Here is a 14,951-nt window from a genome sequence, read left to right as displayed (position 1 = left end):
CTCCTTCAGACATCAAATGAACTGGATAAGGACAGAGACTGTGTAGACAAAGAGCATCATTTGCACTAACATTCATGTTGTGCTCACTCTGAGGCTTCAGAGCAGCTTACCTATTAATTTGAACAGGGTAGGAGAGGCTCTCTGCTGACCTACAGTGTATGAAATAAAATATAGTTGCTAAAGTGGGATGGCTGACTTTGCTATAAAGGTCCAGGTTTCTCTTCTCCCTTGTTTGATAAATGAGCGTCATCAGAATTACTGTGCTCTCCTGAAGCAATTAGTCATTATTGGATGATCAAAAGTATTTATCAAAACTTCAGGTGCAGTGCGATTGATCTTCATTTGGGTTGGAAGGGTTTCCTTGCTGGTTTTTGGAGAAGGAATCCATCAGTGGCACAGCCATCAAACAGAAGGCAGCAGGTATATCCTTGTCAGAGAGATATATGACTACGCAGGAATTCAAAAAGGAGCCAAGAACTGCAGCTCAGTAGCAGAGGTGGCTACTGTCACCTGGCAAAGCTGTTGGGGTTTTGAGTAGGAGATGGAAAGAACAGTTAGGCAACCTACCTATAACAAGAACACCATAGCCCACCTTAAAACGTGCACAGAGGAATTTTAATTAAAGGATTTATACAGCTGTGGAATCCTGAAATCCTCCGAGTAATGTGCAAAGGACTGAGACCTCCCTGGGAATGGCTCTTCAGTATTTGCAACTTTAAAAACCTTCAGAGGAGCTATTCCAACATGATGCGTTTGATTCACCTTATTCAGAAATCTTCACTTCAAGATACACAACCTGCATCAAAGTAACCTAAAACGTCATTGTAGCTGTTATAGCATTGCCTTCTTGAGCAATAGATACGTTTGAGAAGACATCTCCACGGCAGGTCTTGATCTTGTAAAATGCTTTTAATGCTAGTGAAAGGTTATCAGGTTTCTGAATACTTATCTTCAAGGTCTTCTGGTGACCTAAGTGGTTTCCAACTGGACATAGTGTAGAAAAGTCTCTTTGTACGCTAACCCATTCCCATATGTGAAAGAGGTTAATGTTTACTCAGGAAAAGCAGCCTTGCTCCTTGAGACACTAGTCTCCTTTTGCTATTCAACAATTAAAATATAAGTAAATTAAATCCCCAGCTGAACTGGAAATACAGAGCTATCAGTGGGAATTGCATTTGCAGTCATCTCCCTTCCTGGGGCAAGTATTGCAGCAACAAAGCACTATACACCAACTCGTTTTGACCATTCAAAGAGCAGGCATTTTTTTCTTCTAATCAGTCTGTTTCTTTTCTTTCCCTTTTTTTTTTTCTTTCCCACTTGCTATTTATTTAAGCTGAAAGTGGCCAGTTTTTGACTATTTTTACAAAAACAGGTATAAATTAAGACTAATCTACAGAATATAGTTGGGTTACTCTGGATTAACAGTGGTATAAATAACAGCAGAACTTGGCACAGTGTTTCCAAATTAATAAATCTAAATGTTTTTCAACTAATGAAAGGGCTTGAATGCGATCAAACAGATTTTGCTTTTAATCTGTGAAAGAAAAATGTGTTTGCTTGACCTGTAAAGCAAGTTATGCCAAATTTGATCATGAAACAGTATTTATGACTAATTTTTAATGCACTGAAAACAACTGAAGTGGGAAATGCTGATACACTAGTGTAACCATGACTGTGGAAATGGAACTAATGTAATAACTAAAACGAATGAGTGTAATGAAAGAATAAACCCACGGAGGTTGGTAATGCCTTAAAATGGTGTGATTTTGAGCCTAATGTGTAGGGGGGGGTATGAAAAAAAACAAACCAGTCATCAGGTACAGCATATAGCAGGAGTCTTTGCTGCCATTCGCAGAGCTTTGTGCTGTGCCAGCACTGTGGTAAGAAGCGTCTGAGAGCAAGAACATCGCAACATAATGAACTCTGGAGCACAGTGAAAAAGAATTACCTGTGTGTGGACATAAATGTGGTCAAGTCCAGCATATTTCTATTGAAATTGGCAAAACAGCGGATTTAAAAAATAGGCTCAGAACCTTTTTCTCTGTGACATACTATCCCTTCCCATTTCCCATACTTGGGGAAAAAAAAAAATTCAGTTGAGGGCATAGATTTTTGACAGACAGCATGTGTGATGGAGTGCTGACTCTGCGTATCTCTGAAAATGGAAGTAATTGTACCTCAAAGTAAAACTGGATAAACGCAGAGAGAAATTACTTCCACTGAGAGTGGTGTTTTGTTCTGTTTTTTAAGTATCCTTTTAATGTTGTTAATAGATCTTCTTAAAAATAAATTATTTAAGGAGGCTTATCTTTAAAATACTACCAGAATTATGACTAGAAAACATATGAATCATTGCTGTTCTGTAGCACAATTAATTTTCATTGCTATGTTTGTGACCTACTTACACAGACCGCAAACGCTAATCTCACTGGATAATTAAAAGAGTGTAAATATCATTTGTCCAGTCCCCGATGATTTGTCTTAGAAATCCAATGAGCTCTCTACAGTAAACTTGCAGATGAGAAATCCTCAGTTACATATAGGCTTTAATTATCACATACCACTAATGATTCTTAATACTTGGTTTCATATTTTACACTTAGAATAATACAAACTGTATTTAACGTGCAATTAAATATTTTCACCCATAAATTTATTTCTCTAACTGTAGCATTCCGATGCATCAGGATGGGCGTACATTGTACAAAACAGGCAAATATATTTGTCTTTTATTTAGGCTTGGATAAATATTTGTAATATTTTGGGTGATGTAAACAAGGTTTTCTTTAAAATTTACTACTGGCCTTCTAAATACAGCTGTATATTTCAGGACTGGACCAAAGAAATCAGTTTCACATCAAGGAAATGTTTGGCTAAATGCCATCTAGATTCAGTGATAAAGTAAATTTAGCAATTAGAAACCAAACCTACTAGTTGCGTGTATAATAAATTACATTGGGAGTCATAACAAATGGGAAGTGTCAATATAAATAGACTGAATGTCACAGGTACGGCAAATTGATAAGAGATGGAAAAGACAAGGAAAAAAATCCATGCCAGTGAATGATAATTTTATGAAGTATAGTTAGAATGAGAGAAATTCCAGCAATGCCATGAGTTTGTAACTAGCTAAAGACAGTAAAGTTGTTAATAATGACGAGGAAAGAGAAAGCATTATTTAATTTTGGCGGGCTTTGTTGGAAAAAAACTGAGTGACGTACTTGTATAGCATGAAACACATTCAAATCTACTAGTAAACTGTGAATAGTGTAACTATATTTACTTGGAATGTGTATGTTAAGTGGACAGACAAATACATCTTCTTCTGTCCTTAAAGATACCTTTTATAAGTATTCCAAAGATAAACCTTGAGTCCTGTTGCATGTTGGCTATTAAATTATTTAAATACAAAATAATTCAATCTTTGTTAAATATATTATAAATAGTTCCAAAGATCAAAGCTCCATGCTAGTAGTGCTAAAATTGTGGGAAAACCAGGAAATTCCAGGAAATATGAAGTTAGGGGTGAAGCATGCAACAGCCTTCAATATGAGACCTCAACAGGGGGTGTTAAGACAGTTCTTTCTGTGGTACCTTGCTGGGCTGTTGCCAGAAGGACATATGGTATGTTTCATCCTTAACTGTTCATTTTCTGTATCTACTTACAATTAGAGTCCAGGTACCAAGCAACGACCATGTGAGTAACTTACGTACTTTATCACTTTTTGTTTTTCTTTAAATATCTGGAATCCAGGTGTGCTTTCAGTGTGAAATAAGACATTATTTACCTCCATTTATTTAACACATGAATCTCAAGACCTACCTTAGCACTTAGTACACCTGACAACATGCAGCCCTTCAGTAGAGGAACTGCTGAGAGCTGCTACTTGCATCTCCTTCTCTATCATGTATCATTTCCTCATCCATTTCATACCCGTTTTCTGGTCCTCCCTACTCTCTTTATTCATAGATTAAGTACACGTGTTTGGAAACAAAAGCCAGCCAGCCAGGTCTGGGGACACATGCTGAGGTAGGTGTGACATTTTGGACACTGAGCTTTCCACCTGTAAGTCACCAGCTAAAACCAACTCAACTGAACAATGATTAAAATTTCATCTTTAAGAGCTTCTGTGTGAAGGGACCAGTATAGGAATCATTACATCAACCACGCTGGGAGTAGATTAAACTAAGAGCTGGAAAAAGACTTGCTTCAGCTCCAGCTGGTGTTTTTACACTCAGAATTATTGTGGAAGAGCTGTTTCTTCTTTAAGCTTGTACCTTACATTGTTCTGGAGTAACATTTGCACGTACGCAAGCCGTTAGATCCATCCACAGAACCTGGAATTTGAAAAATTTCTGCCCCTAAATCATGTTGTTATTACACTATGGAATAATTTGCAGGTTTATCAAAGAGGCTGCAAATTGCATGAGCGTTGGAGGCCGAAGCAGTTATCCCCAGGAGACACATCCTTCTCAGAGTGGGGTGGGGTCATATAGGCAGAGTTGTATCTGTGGAAAGCTTTTCTTGAAGATAAACACATGATTTAATTCAAAAAAGCTATTATCTAGCACTTCTAATTTCTTTTGTAAACTGACGTTTGTAATTATTCTTATATATGCAAAGCAGTCTATTTGCATAACATACGCAGAGAGCTACACAAAACACAGCAGCCTGAGGTTCTACATCTTCTTTCCTTGACCCATTTTGTCATCTTTAATGTTTCTTTTGTCTCTTTTTGGCCTTCTCCATTCTCTTTTTTTCCTTGATAGAAAAATCCTTCTCCCCATCATTCCGTCCTTACGCTTTGTTTTTTCTTTCCTTGGTTTTCTCATTCCATTTTTTGATCTACACTTACCTACTTGTTTCTTCATTTTTCCTAACTCTGTCCTCTTCCATGAGGTAAAGATTTCCAGCAGTTGTCTTAGCATTCTGGCTGGCCTATCTACTAGTTGGCATTTGCTTTCATACAGGGACTGGGTGAAATTCCTACTGTATCTGATCCCACAGAAGACTGTTTCTCCTGCAATGGTTGCACACCAGTCCCCAGATGCTCACTAGTATGATAAGGAACCACATTTTAGAAGTAAATGTACTAATTCTTGCCACAGTAGGCTCTTCAGGCCCTAGGTTTTTCTTTAGTAAGACTGATGGAAATAGTATATTAGCCTAGAAACTATTAATAACAATTGCGGATTAAAATATGGTAAGTGACTAGGTTTCATCCTGTCTCCACAATGCATCATCCTGGGGGTTCCTCACCTCCAGGACATCTGTTCCCAGCCACCCCACTCCTATAAATCTCCCTGTCATCTTTGGCTTTCTGTCCATCACAAGAGGTGATGTTAAGGCTCATTTGCACTGCCCTGTCATGTTCAGAGCATCAGGAGCTCCTGCTCCACGTCCTCCATCTGCCTCTTGATCCTTCACCCCAAGTGTCAAGCTGCCCACGCCTTGTGATGCTGCAGAACTCAGCCACTTCCCAGTCACATTTTCCCTCCTCCTTTCCCTTCTTTGAAGGCAATAGTGCTCCTACTGTCTAAATGCCCAAGTCTGTATCAGTACAGTGCTGACACAAGCCAGTAAAATGTTACAAAAAAAGCCATGAGCTCTTTATTTTACTCTATCAATGTTGAAAGTCACAGCAGAGTTATGTATGTGAACTACTAGTTTCTTGCATGACTGTCTTCATCTAACTTTCGGGGAGGGGGGGCGTTACTAAGCACTAGAATTTCATCTCTCTCTACAAGAAAAAAATACGCTGGCTTTCTAATAAGAACAAACAGGCAGACCCTGCAAAGATACTGACATTCTTCCACACCCTAAGCTGAAGTGAACGCTCGCTATTCACTGTAAGAATGCGATTTGGCCACCACTTGCTGTTGTCATGGCTCTAGCAAGAGTAAAGATGCAGCGACTGAGCTGAGACAATAACAGCCAACATGTGGAAATTGCCATCAGAGACTGTTCTGAGAGAGAAAACCGACTGCAAATGACACAGAGGAATCTGAAAAGAGGTTGCACTCAATGAGGTTATTCTTCAGTTGTGACATGTGGCATGCCTAAAGTGGAGGGGGAAAAAGAATTCTATTTTTGTACAATTTTCTCCTGCATTCGAAGAATTATTTTAGCAATTGAAAAACCACCTAGATTACTCAAAACTTGGTAAACAGGTTTTCTTTGAACTTCCTAATTAAATTAGTTTTGGGTAGAATGCAAGAACACAATAAATTCCAGCTCTAAAAGTCACATTTTGGAAACATTATAAGCCACTTAACAACAGAAGCTTAGAAGGAGAATGCTTTCTCAGCCTTTATGACTGCCTTGCAACACTGTAATAGCACTGGGACAGCAGTATTGCTGTAATTAAATATCCTTTGCAACAGCCTGAAGAAGCGGAAACACTCTGGTCATCTAAGATGCGGAGCAGAGCAACACCCTTGGGACTGAGATGCGCACAAGGGTTAACTCTTTCTCTGGCATTGAAATGTGACAGCATCATTACCCACATATATAGCTCAGACAGCAGGATGTATTGATATAATGATTTAATTTATATGTTTTATTAATCAAAACTTTTGTCATTATGAATGAGGGAATTCTTAAAGCTGTCTGTTATGGGATTTGGGAGATTTAGCTTTAGCCATTTGAGACTGTTCCCCCCCTCAGCCTTTTGTGGTTACACTTTCAAGGGCAGAGAGAACAGGATGGGATGTGTGTCTGTGCCATAGCCAAAAGAGCAGACAGATCTCCAGTTACAACACGTGTGGGGTGGAGGGGTGGCAGAGGCGCATGGAGGCCTCCCACTGGACATGAGTAGCCTCCAAGACAGAATGGAGAAGTTGGCAGACCAGGAACATCCAAAACTGTCTGGCTGAATCCTCCTGAGCCCATCTGTCAGGCTCTCACCCCCACAGCTATTTCACGTTAGAGAAAACAGCTACTCAGCTACTCCTCTCTGTCTTAGTAGCTACAGGTGAATCTGAGAGCAATAAGTACATGTAGCGTATGCAATATGAGCTTCTGTGCTCTCCAAGAATTCTTTGGTGACAAAAGGTAAGGACAAACTTTGGGAACGGCTCACTCTGATAAGTGATATTTTATTCTATGGCAGTAAACTTGTATACAGTCACACAATCATTATAATTAAATATATAGAAATAACACTATTTCTACAGTGTAAAAAACAAAACAACACAAAACAAAACAACAACACCACCCAACCAAAATAGCTAAGGGATAAATTATGTGAGTAAATGAGAAACTTTTCTGTCCTTCAGGTTTACCTGGACACTATGGCTGACTCAAGACTCGTGTACCACCTGGCTGCATCCAGGGCGGTTTTTGTATACCTCTGTCAAACAGCCACCACTTCGGCGGATAGCAAGTTTAACCAAATCTGGAAAAAACTGCACAGCTTGCACACCAAACTATGAAAGGAAAAGGTATGAGAATACTATGGTGTCTACAGAGAGAATATAGAAACACATTTAGAAAAGTGGCTTTCATATTTCCTTGAGATACGCAAGTTCATTCTACATATCTCTATCCTGCAGCAGCTAGAATCTTCTAGGAATATTTGCTTCTGTGGCATCTCCCTCCTTGACCAATGCTGGAGGTTTTCACTGTTCCGAGCAAAAGTTTTTAAAACCTGACCTTATAAGAGAGGCTAAGAGGTTTAGCTGAGAGCTACAACAGTCATCCTCTCTGGTTTGGCCATGGATGACATTGTACAATTCATACTGTCCAGCAAGTAATACTTGTACTGACTTACTGCATTGCGTTTCAGGGCTTGTATTATATTCTGGTTCCAAATATAAAGCACAAAGAGTGGGATTATACTAGTGTACTAAGTTTGTTTCTACATGTTTTAAAAAATTACCGTTGGATGGTTTAGGGCTTACTTGTGCACTTAATGTATCGAAGAGTCACATGCGATTTAAGTTGCAAACTCCAACACAGTATTTCTACATGTTGTAGAAATGCAGAAAATTTCCTCACGCCCTCCCCCAGCTACATATTCGTACTTCTTATGTCTGCCAGATGGTGTGGAGCAAATTATTCTAGCACTCAGACCATGTGAATTTTAAGCAGATGAATATAACAGTCTGCGCAGCACTTTGCCTTCTTTTATCATTGACTGTGGTGCTGGCCTGTTTGATCACACCCCAGAACAAACAAATCTCATTAATCAGTGTTTTCCTTTTTTTTCCCCACCTTGGCTGCTTTTTCTTTTCCATTCACTTTCAGAGAATTTCTTTGGGAAGCCTTGTTTTTAGAGGGAGACAAATTTTTCAGTCTGTTTGGTGCTTTTATTTAAAAGTGAATTTACCTTTAGGAAAAAGTGCCAGCTAGATAAAACTGAGAAATAATGCAGCTCGCATAGATATGTAACTTGGCCTGGACATCTATGATGTAAGTTATCCACTAGTAATCTACAGCAATTTACATCTCTACAGTTTAAAGGGTAATGTGATTTAACATCCATGTACCTTACATTACAAGGACTCTTACTGAAACCATCATTGAAGATTCTGAATTATGCAATTCGAATATAGTTACTTCACCTCAAATGTCAGCAACATCAGCCAAGCAATAATTTGATGATGTCGCTTAATTCATTCTGCCACGACTGAACTGGTCTTGAAGCACTCCTGACTTTTTGTTTTACTTTCAGTTCACAGAGTCGTAAAAATATTGGTCAGAAGGGACCTTTGGAGATCATCTGGTCTAACTGCCTGTGTGATTTGGGACTTTTGCCAGTGCTAGGTCAGGTCAGCTGTGGCTTTATCCATGTGAGTCTTGAAAAGCCCCGAGGATGGAGATTTCACTGTCTCCCTGGGGAAACAACAGTATGAACCCGCTCCAGTGCTGCGCTGTCCTCCTAGCGAGTCCAAACCTAACTGAAATTTGTGCCCATTGCCCCTTTTCAGATTGTTTGTTACTACAGAGAAGAGTTTTGCTCCGTCACCTTTGTGATTCCCCTTCAGGCATTGTAGGCTGCTAATAGCTTGCCGCTCAGCTCTTCTTTGCCAGACTGAACAAGCCCGGCTCCCCCATTGCACAGTGATGGCCAATGACCAACCACTCCTCCTTGATGCCACAACTGTCTCGGTGGCCCTCAGATGGCCCCTCTCCAGTTTCTCCGCATCCCCTTCAAAGTTGGACACAGACTCCAGATATGCCCTGGCCAGTGCACCTCACTTGGAGTGTCTGAATGAATCACCCTCTTCACAGCTGACTTAAGAAAACAGGTACTATTTAATACTGTTGGCTATTGAGTTTTTGCAGTAGTTTTCCTGTATTAGGACTTTGAACCATAAAGACCTACGGTTCTTAGAGAACTATTGTGGAATACACAACTTTTGGTACAGTCTTGGCTTTGCCTCTTGACTACTGGAGCTGCTTACAGGTTTCAGGAAACCACAATTTAAGTACACTCCAAATAAATATCAAGCAAAATACAGTCCTTTGCTCTGTTTTTTTCCCTAATATGCTCTTTGATGGGGATGGGAAAGAGCTGGAGGTTTGGGGAACTGGGGGGGGGAGGGTGGGTTGTAATGCTAGTTTCAAGAGCTAAATTTAATCATGTGGCAATTTTTTGCTACATAATATTATGTACAGATTTCTGTCAGTGAAGACCTACCCAGAAATATAGAATGCAAACTGGGAGGGCGTCTTAATGTTGAAGGTACAAGAACACTGTAATAAGAGATAACGAAACCCTTACTTATCTTCTCTTCAAAATTCAAAGCCCTTGTTAATATTCCAGCACAGCCCTGGCTTATGGAGCTGCTTGCAATAGCAACAGATCTATTTGAATTGAAATGAAAGCTGATGGAAGAAATAAAAAATATAGTGCAGCAGCCCAGTGCTGATTAGCCGTGTATGGTACACACCACATTGAGAAATGGGCAGGAAGGAAGAGGCCCTAAGAGTAGCACCAGTGCAGACTGGGATGAACTGCGTCACAGGTGTCTTGAAACAAAATATGATGAAAATCAGAAAGCTGCATTCACTGAACAACAGCAAGGTCAGAATTTAGGTTAACGCTTAGCTCTGATCTTGACTCAGTGTAGGGTAATTAGATTTATGTGCTATTTAACACTAGGAATTTTTCTTTTTCTGTTTCTTCTTTCTTATTCTCACCTGCCTCAGTGACAAAGTCACAGTAGCATTCTGCATAGCATCTGGGCTCATCTCCTGGGAGATCTGTGACATTGTACCTAGAACATATGGCCACTTTGCGCTTTCCCTGACCAAAGTTCCACCTGCAGCCTTCTCTCTTAATTTGTTCTATATTCTTCTTTTTCCTCCAATGAAATATTAGCTCTGTTTCTCTCTCCTTTGTGGTTTAGAATTGATCTCTCACCATTGGCAACTTGCAAATTATTTTTAATTGAAAGTAAATGGTGGTGCGTGGGAGTACATACACAGCCCATGCAAGCCTGTGCATGTATGCAGCGCAGAGGAAGACTGCTGAGGACAGGCAGGGCTGTGTAGCCACAAGCTGTACATATTTTAGAGTGTTATGATAAAGGGGGAACAATGGGTAAGAAACAGGTCTGAGGTTTGCTATTTCATATAAATGCGCTGGTGAAGAGACACAAGCTTGCACATTAGGTGTTTGATGGGGGCTTTAAGCCAAAAGAAGGGGATATCCTTGCTTTTCCTTAAGTGATTTGTCTTTCAGTCTCACTTCCTGTGACTCTTCCATCTTCACTTAAAGGTTTATCCCTTTAGAAAATCTGAGAAGAGTCTCTGTTCAGAAGGCTGAAATTTTCTTCATCTTTCTTCTGTTTCTGCTTCTCTTTCTCTTGTAACTGTAAGCTGTCTTATGTTCTTCTGTCCCTTTGCCACCTCTGTTTTTTCCCTTGGCATTCTCATCTTTTATACACCCTGCTCTTTTTCCTTCATCCCAGGGGAACACAATGTTGGGGCTGAGATAAACGTAAAGAAGCAGTATCCCTCCAGGGAACATACAGATGAAAGGCATGAGCAGAACACGATGATTTTGCGAATGCAAGAGTGCATAGGACAAACTATATCTCAAAAACTTTGTGCTGAAATAAATTAGTATTTTTCATACTGACCCTATGAAACAACACAATTTTCAGAGCAAGTCAGCAGATGTTTTTAAAAGCACTCACACCAATCTCAGTCTTAACTATTGTGGAGTTAGTACAGAAAAGTGATTTGTTGTTAAGATATGACAAAGTAGATTATGAACATGTCTCTCAGCTATTTCTTAGTATTAACTACAGAGAACGTGCTAATTCAATAGTATTAATCACCATGGCATTAGCCAGGGGTGGCACTTACTCTGAATCAGAATAGAGATGGGAAATGCTGTGGCTACAAATAAAGCTACCATAGACCACCTGCAGAATCTGCATTGGTTATTCTTTAGTGGCGTTCCTAAAGCACAAAGCAGCAAACCTCTCCCAGATCCATCCTCAGGATTACAAGACATTATTACCCTCAGCTTCCTAGCAATGTCCTCTGCTGGACTGCTAATAGTTTCCCACTACCCTAATCTTTCAAGAAAGCAATTTATGTAAGCGCTCTCTAACTCATTTCTGTCCAAATGAGAAAGGTTAACTTAAAATAGTTCAAAAATCAGCTCTTTGTTAATGCGGCTTATTTGAGAAAAGTAGACCAGAAAGCCTATAAAAACTGCACCTATGGGAGAACTTTAGAGTTAAAGGATGTGTAGGAGGAATATTAGAGCTTTCTGTTGTATGAATGTCTATCAATAGGCAGGCAACAGAGCGCACAAGTCTTGTTCTGGTTATTTTAGATTTATTTTTAGGTGTCCAAATAGACACTGCTAAAAAGATGAGCACATAAGAGTCTCATTTGATTTAACATCCTCCACGAGGTCCACGGTGTTTCAGCTACGTCTTGGAGGACTTGAAATGGTTTTTCCTACTTTACCATTCCTGCAGACCAACATGCTTCACTGTAGGATACTGCACGCTTTTCATAGAATATGAAAGCTTTTCTGAGGATATTTGTGCTGAAGATTCAGACCTTACCCCACGACTTTCCCACACAGGGTGCTAAGCAGCATTGCCTTCTTCTAAAGAAAAGAAAATTCTCTCTCCACTATAAAATTGCTGCAATGTATTAATTAATTTCCACTAGAACCTGTGGAAAAAGAAAGCACATGTCAAATATCTGAATATTTCTGCAAACAAATGCTGAATAAGTGTTTTTCTAAGAACAGCTAATATTATTCATGTAAATGTATCCAAATCAATCAGGATGTCACTTCAATGCAAGATCAGTCATCTGGTATGGAAAAATGCATATTAAAAAATAGCTTTTACAAGAAAATACACAATTCTTTGGTCCTGATCCTCCAGAGACACATTCAAGTACTGAACTTAATTCACTCTGAGCAGTGTCAGGCTGTTATGTGACGGACTTTTTCAGGTGATCTGGCAGCTGACACAGTGTCCTGTCTCCGCTTGCTTGTCTGTGTCCCCATGCTGCTCCGTCTGTTGTCCTTGTTGGGAAACCAAACAGGCTAAGAAACTGCTTTTACATTGTTGTTGCAAGGCTATTTCTTAGTCATATCAGTTTCACAGCCTGATGCGCTGCGTGACTACCCAAACAACTAGGCCATACCGAGGGAGAGGGGACTGCAGAGATGGGACTGAGCAGTCAGGACTGGGAAGGTCAGGGACTGCTTAGGTAGTGCTGCAGCACGATCTTGAAAAACCGCATTTACTCCCATGGAACTACTTGCTGTATGTTAAATATAACGTAAGAGTGGGCTGCGTATTATGTATTTCATGTACCATTGCGTAGATAGAAGGTGCTTCAAAAAAACGTTAGAATTGCAGAGGAAAGCACCTCTTTACCTCTGATAACCCTAATTCTGCCTCCTTTTTTATTATAGTAGTATTACAGTAATAGTACAGTACTGCTATAATAGTATTACACATTTATATAGTACATGAAAATACCATACACAATGCTACACAATGCTATGCACAATATAGTAGTATCACACATTCACAGAAGACAAAAAGAACCAGCATTGCTTTATTTAGGCCACGTAGGCTGCATAATACCTAAGAAGCACAGATGACTCCCAGCCATTCTCTTTTCTGGAGGCATCTCTTACAACAAGTAAATGTTCACTGACATGATGCAAGATGGGGCCCAAGAAAACGAAGCCTGAAAGCAAGCTGCTGCCTTCTGAACAAGTTATTTGCTCTGCAGTCCAGGTCCAAAGAGTCTGAGCGACATTATGGCAACAGCTTGCTCCTCACCATCCTCTTTCCCAGTATTTTCCAGATCTGTCCAGAAAGCAGCACTTACATAATAAATCCAACCTGTCCATGTATAGATCAACTATCCTATGTGCCTAGGACAGGCCCAGTTATAAGACAAGAAAGAGGCCATACGTATGCCTCACCCTTGCAAATGCAGAATTGTGTAGAAGACAAGGTCACCACTACACTAAATACAAAAATGAGCCTCAGGGCACATGAGACAGTTCTTTATATTAACCTAGATATGGCTGTTACAATTTTTAAAAATACTGTAAGTATAGCATTCTCCTTGTTTTCAGTTGAGAGACAAGTTGCTCTATCTCTACAAAGAAGGTCACTCACCAGAGTATTGTATCAGCTCTTTTGTTTTTACAAGAAGGAGCAGCTCTAGCAGCAGCACCTTCTCCTTCCCCTTTGGGAACAGTCTTGCTCGTTAGATAGAAGGATATCATTACAGGGCATGCCATATAATATAATAGTGCATTAATCCCCATCCCCCCAAAAAAACCTCCAGAACTTATTTAATATCTTCTTTCAGCTCCTTTAGGACTCTTATACTGGTTTTCGGACTATACTGAGGTTGTTACTCCCAGCTGTGAGCTGGGGGTAGAATGACAGACACTAACAAATAACCTCACTTCTATAAGGCTAGGGCATTAAGGTAATAAGTTGTAAAGCAGGAGGTTACACAGCTGCACAAGTTTAAATCAGCTTTCAGTGTTTTCATTGTCTGCTGTGGATTTTTCTGCAAGTGGTCTTTTAACACAGCTGGGGGAAAAAGTCTTGGTCATCTGTGGAACGAATAAGGAAGACCATTTGTTAAAAAGCTGGGCCCAGATGGGCAAGGTATGATTGTTAATGCTTATGGTTTGTTACAAACTATTTCTAGGATATGATGGGTTTTTAGTCTGCATAATTTTCTACTGCTATTATTTTGTCATGTAGTCTGGAACTTTTAATGAAGATAAGGATTAGCATTTACCACTTAGATGTTAGTAGCCTGTGAAGTAGAGGCTACTAGATTACCTATTTCACCGCTTAGTAGCTTTTTTGTAATCTTAGCTTGTTGAAGATGTGTATGCTCTATATAGATAGCAAAAACTAAGCAAATAAATTTCCTAATACTTAAATAGATACTCAAAGTGAAGATGTACCACTGGTATAACCAGCATGCCTCATCTTAGGTATAAAAAAAAAAAAAAAAAAAATTTTGAGGAGCTAACACAACAGTGACTAAGAGACGATTGTACTCAATACAAAAGGAATGAAAAACATATACTAATGTAGCACACTTTTTCCATCCGCTGATGTGAAAAATTTGCAAAGAAAATGCAAGAAAGAATCAGACCTTTGCAAAAGAAGTGCCAGCAGAAAAACTTGTATTTGCCCTTTTTCCAGTATTCCAGCACAAGGTCAAACAACAAGCTTGAAACTGTGGTCATCCCTGATTTTAAACAGTTCCCTGTGAAATAGTTACTGGTCCCTAAAAACACCTTATATTTAGGGAGCTTCTCCCAAGATTTCAGATTTGGCCTAGAAAGCAGTCAGATTGTAAGGAGCTTAAAAGATAAACTGCCTTCATGTACTACATATTAGCCTGTACTTTAAGACGTAAAGTATTAAAACAATGCCACTTTAACCACAAAGATCTAGAAGTTCCCAGAACA

This window comes from Larus michahellis, chromosome 5 (genome assembly GCF_964199755.1).
Source record: "Larus michahellis chromosome 5, bLarMic1.1, whole genome shotgun sequence".
In the NCBI taxonomy this organism is placed as follows: Eukaryota; Metazoa; Chordata; class Aves; order Charadriiformes; family Laridae; genus Larus; species Larus michahellis.
The sequence above is the reverse complement of the archived record's forward strand: the minus strand, read 5'-3'. Positions refer to the sequence as shown.